The 12,157-nt window shown below is 40.4% G+C and overlaps 1 pseudogene; it reads left to right on the top strand.

Moving 5' to 3' along the window:
- The first annotated feature begins 838 nt into the window (after positions 1 to 838).
- Positions 839 to 11,368, top strand: LOC116722785 (fibroblast growth factor 4A-like; annotated as a pseudogene).
- Positions 11,369 to 12,157: the final 789 nt, after the last annotated feature.

The raw sequence follows: 12,157 nt of genomic DNA on the forward strand, positions 1-12,157 counted from the left end.
CAGGCTTTGTAACTTGTGCACTCAAAACCTTATGTGCACTTTGAGGCCACACTTCATAGAGGGGCGTAGGGTGCAATCCAAGTACTGGGACTGGGTCACTACCTCTCCTCTGAACATAAACAAGCAGGGCCTATCTGCCACAGCCAGAGCCAGGCTGTGACAATTACATAATTCAATTTATTTTAATGAAATATTGTTCAGCCATTCAATGGCCAGTTCTGTTTGAAAGAACAAGAAGTGTCTAATCAAGGAAAACAACTAAGGATATTTGTTAAATGGAGCTATCCTTTCTACAAATTGACCATTGTTGGGGATCAAACGTGGCTGCTGACCCACAGGGATGATCAGAAGGAGCTTGAGATCTGGACTTACTCTGTCTACTTCCAGGGCAAATTTTTACAAAAATATCCAAGTGCGAGATGAGGTGAAGACTGAAGTCAGCTTTCACTGCAGCCCAATGAAACTATTTTTAAAGTAGAGCAGTGCAGTCAGGTTATGTGTATAATTGTTCATGTAATAACTAAAGAAACACAACATTCTTACTATCAGTTCAAGTCCATCGTTTTTATACTGCAGTGCTCTGCAGTATAAAAACTATCCAGGCCTCAGAGTTATGCTCCAACTCTTCCCCAAATTTTTGCTACTTTCATGTGATCGTATTTGTCTTCCTGAGTTATACTTGCTGTATATCAGCACAGCACAGCTTGCTATGTCATCTCACTGATTGTGATACTAAACAGACAGTTTCCATTTTTCTCTCCAGTCCACTTCAGTAATCTGCAGTCTGGACCTCTTGAGCTATCTGACACTTGCTGAACTCTTTGTCCTAAAGAACAACATGGTGCTCTCTTCAGTAATCATGTTTTAAATTGGCTTCTAGCAGACTTTCTGATATAGACCTGATAGTGACCATGTTGTCTCTTGGGTGTGTCCCTATCAGCAAGTGCAGTAGAGTAGAAATAGGCATTGATAGAGGAAAAGACTACAGAACATTATTCAGGGTTCCATATGTACAGTCAGGACTGTATTCAGGCTTAGTGCTGCTCCCAGAGGACATGAGTACTTGTGAGATACCACTGTGTGGTCCTCCTTCAGATGCCTGATGTTTTACACCATGACAGTTACCTCAGTTCTGTCTGGCCTTCTGTTGCTTTTGATGTTACCAGTATATGGTCAGCTAGTGGGAGCAAAGAGGTCACAAGAGGCTGAAGAGCAAAGTTCCCGTCTGCAGGGCCTCTGGAAGCTGCACGTTAGGGCATCCAGGCTGAAAGGAAAAGGTAAGCAAAATCCTATATAAGTATCCCAATTTTTAATACAGCCATCTCTAAAAGTTTTTTTTAATTCCAGCAGTTGTTTAATTTGGAGATCAGTTGTTTTATTAATATAGTTTGTATCAGTATGGCTAGAGATGAATAATTCTCTTTCATGAATCAGCTTCTCCTGGTATTGGTATCTAATATTTCTTTTTTCATCTGGGATGTAAAATTATTTTTTATTTTGGTATTTTCATATCCTTGAAGGTTTATGCATATTTTAAACCACTAGAATGGTGGTTTAAAATACAGGCTTATTTTATTTTAAACCTGTATTTTTCTAGTTTTCTACAGGCTTAGAAAACTAGTTACCAGTCCATAAAGTTTTGCATCTATACTCTTTAGCAGCGCTTGCTTCTATTTCTTAGAAGTGACCATTGCCAGGGCTTTTATCGGGATGTTAACTGTTCCTGGTTGCTCTCTTATTAGGTTTCCAATCTGTCACTTGGCATCAGTTTCTTCTTCCTGGAAATTGTTTGCTCTTCTCTTCAGAAGTTACAAATGATCACAAAAAAGTTTTTTTTTTTAATATGTTGGGGCTTTTGCTAAAGGAAAGTTTTACCTAAATGTTATGTGACTCACAACACACCAAGAGTTGTATCTTCAAAAAATCTTGATGTACATTTCACTAAACATTCAATTCTTAGTCATATGCTATTTTTTATTTTACAAACAAAACATTCAGGCATTAAATACAACTTAACCTTTAAAATAAACAAAACTGCCAAATGATGACAGAATGTGATCATTTTATCAGATTTACTATTTTTGAGAAATGTATTTTGAAAACCTCATTAACATTACTTTCCGTCTTTATACTGAATGATAAGTTGAAACATCACCCGATCATGAGATCCATCTACAAAGTCAGATTTAGTCTGACATCCAATTTAGGTCAAATATTCTAAACTTGTTTTTGTTTGATCTTGAAATTCAACATAATGGCAGTCGGATAGATAAGATTATTGTAGCTGCTGGAACAGAACAGGAGGACTTCAGCAGCAAATGAAGCTTAGGAAATTCAGCTCACCTGCACTGGAGTTACTGGAATATGAGAACATGTGTTGAACAGGTAGAGTCTGCTCTGATCCTTCTTATAAAGAGCAGTGTTGTGAGTCCAGTCCAGTTTATTATTCAGGTGAGCACCTATAAGAGTTCACCATCTCAATGTCCGCTCCCTGGATGTTCACCGGTACCATTGAGGTGCCTGCGATGAGAGTTATCACAGTACTGAAGATGACAGCATGGGGAGTTAATGGAGAAGTCTGTACTGTAGAGGGTGACTAGGAATGGTGCCAGAACAGTCCCTGTGGGGCCCCTGTTCTGTACGCCAGCCTGTTGAAGACACAGGCTGCCATTAAAATGGAGGGGAGATTTCCATGTGTCTCACCACATTTATCCATGCAGGGTCATGAGGGGCCAGGTACCTTCTCCATAATCCTCTTGGCGAAATACATGGCACACCCTAAAGAAGTCACCAGTCCATTACAGGTCAAGCTAATTATGTGTGAAATAAAATTTTATGATATCTGTCAATGTGTCCTGTGAGTGTTCTGTGCGTATCTTAAAAAATATACTTTGGGAAAATTGTCAATGGTTTCTCTTCAATAAAGGATCAAGCTCTAGCCCAATCAACGAAGTGGCCAAACAACTTCTGCTCTACTGCCGGGCCGGAATTGGCTACCACCTTCAGATCTTGCCCAATGGTTCAGTGGGAGGAGTCCATAGACCTACTCCATACTGTGAGTTCAGTCAAAATGAGTGAATATTTACACATCCACGCCCGCACACACATACACACATATATACAGTATATATTTGTCGCTGCACACAACCAGACCCCCTCTTCTCTCTACTTCTCCTTCTGAGAGGGTGAGACTCGCCTGGTTCCTGATGACCTTCATTCAGTTGTCCCACCCTTCTTCCCCCTGTGAATTAGCCAGACTGAGCAGCCTGCAGTCAACTAGTTTCACAGAGCACACCTGTTAACGGTCACTCTTTCTCTTTGTTACAACATGCTCTTGTTACTGAACCAGGTTTGTTTTAGTGAATAAAATGTTGTTTTACACATAGTTTTGGGCTAAAAGCAACCTATAAACCATTTTCTACCTTTTCCTCTCCAGAATCAAACATTACAGCTATTTTACGACCATCAAAGAACTTTGAGGTGACCAGGGGCACAAATGCATACTTTCTGACAGGAGCAACAGCACCCCCCCCCCCCCCCCCCCCTCCCACCCCCCCGCGCTGCCCCCCAGGTTTAATATGTCCCTGTAGCTCTCCTTTATTCATGCACTTAGAAATTAAAACCATCATGGTATTTAGGTTTTTGTTGCCTCCCTAATGTTATTATTCCGTCCTGATGTGTGAAAAAATTGCAGCCTACAAGGCCATTAAAAAAGAATGAAACAAAAAGTAGGCCAATAGTTTATCATTTAATATATAAGTGAGCCAAAGAGCCACTTCCACCAGCTTCTAGAACCACCTATGGGCTGCAGGTCTGAGGCTTTTTGTTAGCATGTTTTCTATCATTCTTATAGCTTGATAGGAAGCCTTATCCAAACTGGCAACTCACATTAATAAAATGCTGAAATAATATTGACCACAAAACACTGTATTTGTGAAAGATATCAACTTTTTTTTTTTACACAAAAAGCCCTAACAAACTAATGTAGAAACAATTAAACGGTTTCTCTTCACAATATTTTCTTTATTTACCAATTCTCTATTAGTATTGTTAACGGGGCCCGCGGATGGATTGTAAAGGTGCAGGATAATAACCACTCCAGGAGGGAATAATGTTAATCCTTCTTTAATGAAGATAACCAAACAGGAGTACAGCTGGGTGGTTTAGGTGCTCTAACGCCGATGCAGACGAACTTTATACGTCCACACCAGAGTCAGCGAGCATCCAACAGCAAAACAGTCCCACCACCAAAACATTCCCCTGGAACACACACCCACTGCATGCAGAGTTCCGTTAACGAGATAAATGCACAGTAACGCACCCAAACTCAGATCAACCTAGCAAGCATTCAAAATAGTGCTGGCATAAGCAGAAACATACAAGTACTACACTACACCCCTTTTCAAAGAACATCAAACTACTATGGCATGCTAAGTTTACAACCAGATGCACATTTGCAACATTACTAGTGCAAACATTGGAACTTTAACATAACTCATCTCTTACTGCAGGATAATTATTCAGTCCAGTCATTTTGATAGCGGGCAGGGGCCCGTATTTCTCGACCCCTAAAAGTCTTTTGAATACAGGGTTCTTGTTTGTCTCCTTCAGATCCAGAGGTATGTGGTTCATCTTGCTGCCGATGTTGCACAGCCAACCTTCTTCTACGGGCTGCAACCTGACGCTTGCCCTTTTTCCTTAGCAGTTTCGGAGACCCAACCAGAGCTTTCTTTTCGCTGTCACTTCCAGGCTCATCTGCTGCTGGTGTAGGGGAAGTGGTCATGTGTTTGGGTAATGGGACTACATCTTGGCACTGAGGGAGGACCACATGTCTTTGTCGTCTGACCCATGCTGGTATGACATCGCTTGTGTAAGGCCTCAACTGATCATGGTGCATGACCTTTTTGTCACGTTGTGTTAAGATCTCATATAGTACAGGTCCAAGCTGGGCTTTAATAATACATGGGCCTTTCAAGGGCGGCTGCAATTTGGGACTAAAGCCCAGCTTCCTCGTATTGTCCTTTACATAGACCAGATCCCCTATGTTGTAACTGCATTCTTTGGCACGCAGGTCATGGGTCCTCTTCTGTCTGAGCTGAGTTCCACGTAGATGCTGCCGTGCCATGTCATGAACCTCGCCAAGGGTTTTTTCAAGGTCATGAGCGTACTCCAGGGGGTCCTTTTCACTCCACGTTTGTTCTGCAAGACCTAGCCAGAGGTCTTGTGGCTGATGAACTTCTCTCCCCAGCATCAGCATATTTGGCGAGAATCCGGTGCTGGAGTTCTGTGAACTGCGATATGCAGCTGTTAGAAGAGGCAAATGCTCGTCCCAGTTTTTCTGATTTTGGTCTACATAGCAGCGGATCATCTGCAGAAGGGTGCGGTTAAATCGCTCCACTTGCCCGTTTGAAGCAGAATGGTACGGAGTGGTTCTAGTCTTGGAGATCTGAAAAAGTTGACAAATACTTTTGAAAAGCACACTTTCGAAGTTGCGACCTTGGTCCGTATGGAGCTCTAATGGGGCTCCAAAACGAGCTAGGAAGTTATTGACTAACATTCTGGCAGTTGTTTCTGCTCCTTGATCTGGAACTGGGAAAGCCTCAACCCACCTCATAAACTGATCCATGATGACAAGAATATACTTGTTTCCAGAGCTTGAGATGGGAAAGGGGCCCAATATGTCAAGGTGCAACCGGTCCATTGGTGCTCCTGCCTGGTAACTTTGAAGTTTAGCTCTCTTCGAGGGGCTGCTTGACTTCAGACCTTTGCACTGGGGGCATTGTTGGATGTATTTGTGGAGGTCACTTCCCATGCCATACCAATGGAAGCTCTGCCTAAGATGTTGGAGGGTCTTTGTTTCACCTAGATGCCCTGAAAGTGGTGGGTCATGGCAGGCCTGCATAACCTCCATTTGCAATGAAGCAGGGACCAACAGCAGGAGGGAAGGTTTTAAGCTATCCACGTTTTCCCAGCGATAATATAGAACCCCTTGATGGAGTTCTATCTGTAGCCAGCAGAGCCAGTATTTTCTAACTGCTGGACTCTCAATCGCAACTTCATCCTTTGTTGGAAGACTCCCTGCTTCCTTCCAGCTATGTAGGACGGAAAGTACAGTGTCCTCTTTCTGTGCTGCTGAAAGCTGCTGGCTGCTAACAGTTTGCACCCAATTTATTTGGGGAATTTGAGTCTCAGCTTCGGCTTGGTGCTGCTCCTGTGTGCTGTTTCCAACTTCTTCCCCTGTCACATGCCTTATGACGAGTGGGACAACATCATCAACATCTTCTTCAAATCTGGTCCACTGTTTGTGCAGTCTTTGACAGTGAGAACATCCTCTACAGGGAAGCTCTGTTACATCCTTGCCTGCTTGATAACAGTCTCAGTTTGTTGACCCTTCTGTAGCCTGTCTTGAGAGTGCATCAGCATTTGAGTGTTGCAGACCAGAGCGGTGTTCGATGTCAAAATCATACTGACTTAGTTCTTCAAGCCATCGAGCCAGTTGGCCTTCAGGGTGTTTGAAGCGAAAGAGCCAGGCTAGGCTTCCATGATCTGTTCGAAGAAGGAACTTTCTGCCCAGGAGAAAGTGGCGGAACTGTCTTGTGTATTTTACGATTGCCAACAGCTCTCTTCTGGTCACACAATATCTCTGCTGTGTAGGAGTGAGGTGGTTGCTCGCATATGAGATGACTCTTTCCTCCCCCCACTGGACCTGTGACAACACTGCACCAATGCTATAATTGGAAGCATCAGTGTCCAGGATGTAGTCACTTTCAGCTGCTGGGTAAGCCAGGACAGGTGCGACAGTCAGTCCCGTACCTGGGTCTACAGCGTCTGCCTCACCACCACACCCCGCACCTCATGACACTTTAAACCCAGACTGAAATTCCTCTTGTATGTTATCTATTAAGGAATTGAGCTGAATAAAAACTAACTTTTCGAAAACCTTAGATAAAACAGGAAGTCTAGATATGAGCCTGAAATTTTCTAATACACTTGAATCTAGATCAGGTTTTTTAAGGAGGGGTTTTAACCACAGCATGTTTGAGAACTGATGGGACGCAACCTGACTGCAATGAGGCATTTATCACCATTAAGATGTAAGGACAAAAATGTCTCTTATCAAATGGGTAGGAAGACTACCCGTGGTAATTTGATGGCTGCAGATGTTTAATTACAGAGGTCAGTTCAACTAGTGAAACTGGCCGAAAATGATCCAGAGTAGCTACGCATTGTGGCATTCCATGAGAATCTAAATCTAACCGTGTATTTGAGCTTCTAAGAGTTACAAATCTTTCATTGAAAGAGTCTCACTCATCAGAGGCTAAGGAGCCAGCTATCATCAGCATGAGATTAATTAAAAGCAGGTTCAGTTTATGAAGAAAACTATATTAAGTCACAACACACAGAGTTTCCATACAGCTATAGCATGAAGTTGAATGATTGACATAATAACAATAATCATAATAATCACAATAAAATTGATAAAATACCTATTTCTGAAACAAACATAAGGTTGCATAAGTTTGTTTGTATATGTACTAATTAAGCATAGATAATTAGCATTTTTAAGCAAACTACCACCAGCTTGTAACACGTTAACAGCACATTTAACTTGAATATATTTTAAGAAAGTATACAAAAATACATTTAAAAAAAAGAATATTATAAGCATGTTTTTAAAAATGTATTTATTTTACATTTTTAATATAATCTTAAGTACTTGATAATGTACTAAATGGACAGATATATAGCGGTTTTCAATCATTTTGACCACTCAAAGCGCTAAACACTAGAGTCACATTCACCCATTCGCACTCACAAACGCTCACATATTTATACACCGATACGCAGATCAGTAGGCAATTTAGGGTTAAGTGCCTTGCCCAGAGGTGTCAGGAGGAAGCTGGAATCGAACCTACAACTTACTAAAATGTATTTCAGAAAAATACTGTACATTTAAAATATACTTTAATATATATTTCTTTCCACCTGGGTGTATCAAGCATTTTTTGATGTATTTAGTTTTTCACAGACTTTTATATTGAGTTTGATAAAGTATGACAGTGGAATCTGTAGTATGGGGCTTTGAACACTTGACGTTAAATTTAAAGCATATTAGAACCTGGTCAGCATTGAAATCTTAAAATCCTTCAGAAATTGTTTAAACAAGATTGAGTAATTGGTTGGACACTGATGATTCTATATTTGCTTAGCACATAGGGAATGGGAGAGAATGAAGAAAAGTGCACACATTTCTGTTTTTTAAGGTATAAACAGTGTTGTATAGTAACGAAGTAAAAATACTTCACTACTTTACTTAAGTATATTTTGGAGTACTTCATACTTTCCTCGAGTATGAAAATTTTTGATGACTTTCACTTTTACTTCACTATATTTCCGAACTTAATTGCATACTTTTACTCCGATACATTTTCAATGTGTGGTTTAGTTACTCGTTACAAAAATGCGAGAGAGAGAAACGCAAGTGTTTTGACCCCACCTACTGATTAGCAAGTAGCAAGTAGGCTACCGAACAAAGTCGGTAGCCTACTTGCCTGGGCTTGTTCATCACCTCCAATAGGATACACCTGTTTCGCTTCTCCCATTAAACACAAAGCAAGTCTCGCAATCAGCAGCAGCCACATGGAGGAGGAGACGGAGACCACAACGACTGCAACTACGTCGGACACGGCTCCAGGGGAACCACCAGCTGGTGATGAGAGCCCATGGCCTTATTTAAACACAATATACTCTTTCGTGGGTGTTAAAGATTTTGTCGTACCACATGCAGTTTATGTTATTCCTGCCCGAAGATGTGGAAATTCTATCTTACAAAAACTCCCGTCCAACTTGAAGAAACACATCGAGGTAACGCCTTATGAAATGGTTATAATCCTCCTGTTTCAGTAACTATAGCTTGGTCACTAGACACTACTGTATTGTGAAACGTTGACCATAAATGAACTTTGTTTGGCATTGTTTCAGTTCCACACGTGGTGTATTTAGCTTAGGCCTAATGTTGACTGTAGCAGGCTACCTAGACTCCTCTGTTCAAGGGGGGACAGAAGCCATAGCGATAGCAATTTAGACTAAATTTAACGAATATAGGAAAGGCATGCAAGTTCAAAACCAGGTTTACAGATGCCAATAAGCTGCATTTCCCTCCCAATTCTTTTTTTCTTTTGCATAATGACCAGTTGTGTGCACCACCTACTGACTGTAGCATTGACTGATTCACTGATTTGTGAAGTAGAGTAATCGTAACAGCTCTTTTTCTTCATGTTGGCCGCATTTTCTGTACTATTTATTTTTCTCATTTTCAGCACTGACCTTACTTGAAGGGAAAACTTAAGGCTTACAAAAACTTTGTATTTTCTGTCCTGGAGGGTTTACTAAGAAGCTGGTTCAGTTGTAAAGCAGGTTAAGTTAACCTTGTGCTATAGGTAAAGCACCTAATTTTCTTAACTAAATGATGCCTGCAGGTATATCTATTAGCAGGTTTAATTTTGCCTGCACTTGGTTGTGTACATTATTTTAAGTGTATTTGACAAGTTTACCAAAATATAAAAAATGTCATTCAAACTGCATTTGCTTTGTTTTACTTTTTACTTGTACTTTTCATTACATTACTTGAGTACATCCATTTTTACAGTAATTTCCATACTTAAGTACAAGAAGTTTCAGATACTTTAAGACTTTAACTCAAGTAACATTTCAGTCAGTGACTTGGACTTTTACCAAAGTCATATTTTGGAGAGGTACTTATACTTTTACTTGACTCTGAGATTTCAGTACTTTATACAACACTGGGTATAAATAATAATAAAAAAAGGCCTCATCATCGATTACCACACTTTGGATGCACTTCAAACGAGATTTTACTGCACAATTAACTTAAAGTCTATGTTCGGTCAGAGGTTAGAGTGGAAAACTTGTTCTTTGAAAGTGCTACTTGAACAGTGTCAATTTAATTTAACACATGAACATTCACTCTGTGTCTGCATCTCCTCCAGGTTGGCTGAAGATGTTTGCTGTGAGGCGTGGAGTGGTAGGAATCAGAGGGTTGAAGAGTGGCTTGTACCTGTGTATGAGTGGGCAAGGACTGGCATATGGAGAGGTACATAGTCTACTGCACACAACATATTAACATATGTTAATATGTCAATATTAACATATTAATATCTATCTATCTATCTATAGGCAATTCCATGTTATGAGGATATGTAATGGGAATATCCTGGTTAATATATCTGGTATATCTGGTTTGTATATCCATATACAGAATATATGAATGTATCCTAGGTAATGGATGCTTGTATCACACAAACACCACTGTAAAGATGCTGCTTACCCTTTTTGATCTGGCAATAACAATGTGACAATGGTGGTAAATAGGAACTCCTCCCCCCTCAGTCTTTGTTGCGCTTGAACAAGGCACAAGATCCAGCAGTTCTTCAGTGGATGTTGTAACAAAATTGTTTTTTATCACTTTGTATAATTTTCAGTGAATAAAGGATGTGCACAAGTTTAGATGAGCTAAATGCAAAGGCCAAGTTTAGTGTAAAAGTACGTTGCCCCCTAAAGGAACTCTAATATTTATACATTGAAATGAAGTCAAATAACAGAAGATTACTTTCTTTATTCATTTTGTCTAGGAGCAGTTTTCTGACAACTGTCTGTTCAAAGAAAGCGTAGAAGAAAATCACTACACCACCTACTCTTCTATGTCCCACCTGGGTAACTACCTGGCAATTTCCCACAGAGGACAGCTCAGGAGGGGCAGCAGTGTGAGCCCAAATCAGTCCTGTGCTCATTTCTTACCAAGGAGAATATGATGTCTGTCCATTAGCTTTCCCAAGCTCCTGAACCTATGACAAAGTTGATACTTGTTATTGAATAGCATCCCTGGGTTATTAAATAAGCTATATTCTACACACCACCCTGTTCTCAATCAACTTCACTGACTCCCCATCCATTTCTGCACTGAGTTCAAAATCTTCTTGTTGACATTCAAAGCCATCCTTATGTTACTCGTCTCTTTCACATTTAAACACCGTCTCACATCCTTCATTCCTCTTTTGACTCACTTCTCTGTACGCCAGGTGCCCGGCCGACAAAATGTCACATCAACGTTACAGGACTAATTTTGGATATAAAAGGTGTTATGTGTTATTTAACCCTCCTGTAATGTTTGTTTCTGAGGTACAGCCTGCAGGGTTTCCCCCAGAAAACTTGCTAAGCCCGGTGATCGGGGCACCGAGGCGGTCCACCGGTGGTCCACCGTGTTTTTGTATTAAAAGATGTTAAGTAGACAAGAAATGTGAAAATATATCTAGATAATTATATGTTATATGTAATATTTTAACACAAACCACAGATACATAAATGTAACATTTGTTTATTCAGATCATCAATGCTGCTAAATTTGATTTAATGGTTTCAGCATAAATAAAAGATTTTAAAGTGTTTAACATTTATATGTAAAATTTTAAGGAGCTGGCAAGTTTACTTTGTAAAAGTTCAAAGAACAATATTCATAGTTAAATTGTTTTGTTACCATAGCAATAATCTGATGCTGTGAGTTCAATCTTTGAGTTTGAGCTCTGTTTGTTCACAAATACAAATGAGTAAAATGCGGTTATAACTTATTGCTTTTTAGGTTGGCCAATTAAACTACGCCCCCTCTCCCAGATTTCACTAAATCTAACCCAGAAGTTGTTAGCAGTGCCGAGTCAAATTCTGCTCAAGGCCCCATGCAGCCTTGGACCGGCCCTGCATGATGAGATAAACTCGCTGCACTGCGCAGAGTTGCGCAACAAATGTGAGATTTAATTAAATGCTACTCAGTAGCTCTTCCATTTCGTGTCTGTTGAGGTTTTAATAAGGGGACACAGAAACTATTTTGATTGGTCTCCGCGGCCGCGCGCATTAACTCTGTCTGACTAAGTGGACAAAGCATTTGATATGGTTTGATGCATAATGTAATCGGAACAATAATACTACTAATAATAATAAATTAATTAAATTATTATAAAACCAGTGTGATGCGTGACCGCGAGGCGAGTGCAAAAGCTCCTCACCGGACTGAACCTGCATGATGTTAGCGCTGGTTCGTTAACCACTGACGCACAGGTGTTCTGTTTATCTGTGCTACCCGTAA

Source organism: Xiphophorus hellerii, chromosome 7, assembly GCF_003331165.1.
Source record: "Xiphophorus hellerii strain 12219 chromosome 7, Xiphophorus_hellerii-4.1, whole genome shotgun sequence".
Classification (NCBI taxonomy): domain Eukaryota; kingdom Metazoa; phylum Chordata; class Actinopteri; order Cyprinodontiformes; family Poeciliidae; genus Xiphophorus; species Xiphophorus hellerii.